Raw genomic sequence first — 3,470 nt, forward strand, 5'->3', positions numbered from 1 at the left:
CGAACCTTGTGTGCGACGCAACTGTTCGAGCTGAAGGACAAGACTTCCCCGCTCATCGATGTGTCTTGTCTGCAGGAAGTCCTTTCTTCCGCGCGCTCTTCACGAGTGAATTGAGAGTGAAAGAAAACGAAGACAATGTTATAGAGCTGACAGAGATAACATGTGACGCCTTGACCGAGGTTCTTCAATATATTTACACTGGCAAAGCGAAAATCAACTCGTCCAATGCAGAAGATCTGGTTATCGCGGCCGATTACCTGATAGTTCCACGTTTGAAATCAAAGGCTGAGCTTTTCCTGAAAGGATCCATCAGTGTTTCGAACTGCCTGGCTTTAAAATCCTTCGCTTCCCAGTACAATTGTGAGTCGTTAGGGCAAGCAGCAGTCACTTACTCCCGTGAAAATTTCGTGGCCGTGTCGAAGTCAAGTGATTTTCTGTCGCTAGAGCTAGAGAAAGTGAAGGAACTGCTCGGTGAAGACAAAATTAACGTACGACAAGAAGAAGAGGTATACGAAGCAATGATGAGATGGGTTAAACATGATGTGACATCAAGAGAATGTTCTCTCCCCGACTTACTGAAATGTGTGAGACTTTTCTCGATGTCAAAGTATAGCCTTCGTCAGATCTTGGAAGAAGAAGAACTAGTTAAGAAGAGCCCACGTTCGGTGGCTATTGTAGTAAATGGACTGGACTACTTTTTATTTCCGGATCAATTCCAAGGTACTTTGCTTACAACTCGTTCGTCCTTAGCGGAATATGAGGATGTAGTAGTAATCACTGGTGGACTAGATGAGGGCAGCCAATCTTCTAAAAACACTCGCTGTTTTGTACTCTCAACAAAGAAATGGCTCAATTCCCTAGCCACAATGCCCCAATCTTTTAACAGTCTTAATGCTGCAGTGTGTGGGGGTCTTTTGTATGTGGTGGGTGAAAGCCGCTGCAAAAAATATTTGCAGTGTTTTTACCCTAACCAAAACAAAGGCAGGGCGTAAAATTGCGCCTAATACAGGCGCCAATGCGACTTAATTTTTCACTTTGGCGACCAAATCCTGAAAATTAGTCGCCAAATTGGCTACTAGAATTTCTAATCACACCTTACCTAGAAATCTAGTGATTTTCGAAGATTTGTAAAGATAAATCTGCAGCAAAGTTCCTCGTTAACTTTGCTGCGAAAACCCAAAACGAAGCACATGCACGATTTCGATCGTGTTTCAATCGTCACTAGACGCCATCTTGGATTTAGGTTACCTTTCACGTTGTATATGACCCAATCTAGTGTCCTCCTTGTAGCTCGTGCGAATTTTGCGGGCTTATTTTTCATCGCGTGAGTTTATTTGAAATAAAAATGAGCGAGGAAATTAATCGAAGCGTGGAAAGTGATCGAAGTGATCTTTTTGACTATTGTGACAGCACTTCCACGGTCAAGATATTTTAGCGTTTGCTCATGCATTGGACGAAACATATGCTGAAAAAAAAAAAGAGTCCATTAGACGACTTCAATTCAAAAGGCAGCGAAGGTCAAATTTTTCTCGATAGAGAACTATAGATCCACGTTTACACGAACGGCAAAATTTAATGGTAATAAGTTTCAACATTTGCCGTCTGCCTTACAGCCCTTTGCGCAACAATGCGACATCTGTATTTGTTGTGAATGGGAAATATTTTTCTATGTTTCTGTTAGATGTTTTTAAGGATTAGAAGAAAAGGGAGCGAAATCAAAATTAAAATTTGCCGTTTGCATTTTTCGTAAACGTGGTTCTAAATCTATTTAATGTCTGAGATAGAAAGCTTCTTGCGACTTAAAAAAACTGAGGCCTCATACGAATCACTAACTCCTTTGTAAAACGATGTTTTTCCTCGCCTATAAAATTAGGATAGTTAGATATTCTTCTTTAACGTTAATTTTACAACACAGGCGTTTTTGAAATGTACTTTAATTTTGATTACACTGTGATGGTTGCACGAACTTGTAATATGCAGGCCTTCATTTGTTGCTTTCATGGTATTAGAGGCTTCCTTCATACGGCATGGAAAAGAACAATCATTTATTTATTAGTAGCAAATGAAGCATAAGAGAGGGACTCTTTATTTGTAAGAAAACTTTTCCTCCATTTGTAGGAGAAATGATTGCTGACTTAGTTGTTTCTTAATATCTATTTTTAACATTGTAATGGCAAGGTATTGAACGTGGATAAATATGTTTAAGTTAGTGAGTTTGTTCCATGAGCTGGAGCCCGGGTAATTTTTTATGTTTTTGTGAATGTATCACTATGATTCATGAGCAATTTAATCTATCCAGTACAGTGACTGGGTAAAAAATTGTTTTTTTTTTGTGTGTGTGTGTGTCATAATGGCCACCAACTTTTTGGAATTGGCTACCACTTTAAAATATTTAGTAGCCAAGTGGCTACCGGGAAAAAAAGTTAATTTTACGCCCTGAAATGGTCCAATTCAGTTGAGGAACAGAGTTACCGATATGCTCAAGACTGTTCGGTAACCAGTTTCAATGAAGTACTGTATGTTACTGGGGGAGTGAGTGACTGGTATGCGACAAGAGTCTACAATCCTGTTCTTGCTGAATGGAAGGGAGTGGCACCAATGAAAACTGGCCGTGCTGCTCATTGTGCAGTTGTGCTGCAGAAACACATCTATGTCATTGCAGGTCACAATGGTACAGTTTGTCACAACAGCGTGGAGTGTTATAACCCATTAAGTGACCAGTGGAGGACAATTCCAAGTATTTCAAGGGTCCGCAGATTTGCTTCTGCAGCTACAGCTAGTGGGAAAATTGTTGTTGTCGGGGGATACAGTGACATGTCACGGACCACAGAAGCAACATGTGAAATGTTCAACCAAGCGCAAATGAGTGGAGCCTGGTGACCAGTCCTGCATTTCCACGTGCTGCCAGTGGCATAGTGAGCATGGATGACATTATTTACTTGTTTGGTGGAAGAAATGAAGAAGACTTTATGAAAACTGTGGAGTCCTTTGATGTACAATGCAATGAATGGCATGAAGTTGCTGTTATGCCAAATAGTTATCAGTGTTCACACCTTAAAGCCTCAATACTAAAATTACCCAGAAAATTTTTGCGGTAAGTAAAACACAGCATACCAAAACAGCATGGATAATTCATGAAGGTTATTGGAAAATGGGCACACTTGAATAGAATTTAAAGTCAATGTCTGATTTTTGTTCTGAATCAGTTGATTGTCTGTCAAGGAAACGTTAATTGTTTACATGTGTCTAGCAATGCTACATATTTATTTTTTACACTTTTTCATCAAAATGAATGATTTGACAGTGGCAGCCATAGTTAAGGGGCACCTCTTTTTCCAGCAACTCAAACAACTGAAACAAAAGATCAATGCTTGGTTGATTTCTTTTCCGTTAAAGGGAAAGAAATTAAAATTAATTATGCTTTCCAAGGCTGCTGCCTAACGGTCGCCTGGTCACATGGGGTGCCTTAT

General features: G+C 39.9%; 1 pseudogene; it reads left to right on the forward strand.

The window, feature by feature from the left end:
• Window positions 1–3,470, forward strand: part of LOC138037750 (kelch-like protein 17) — a 3,638-nt pseudogene extending 168 nt beyond the window's left edge.

The sequence above is a fragment of the Montipora capricornis genome, chromosome 2, assembly GCF_036669925.1.
Source record: "Montipora capricornis isolate CH-2021 chromosome 2, ASM3666992v2, whole genome shotgun sequence".
Lineage (NCBI taxonomy): Eukaryota > Metazoa > Cnidaria > Anthozoa > Scleractinia > Acroporidae > Montipora > Montipora capricornis.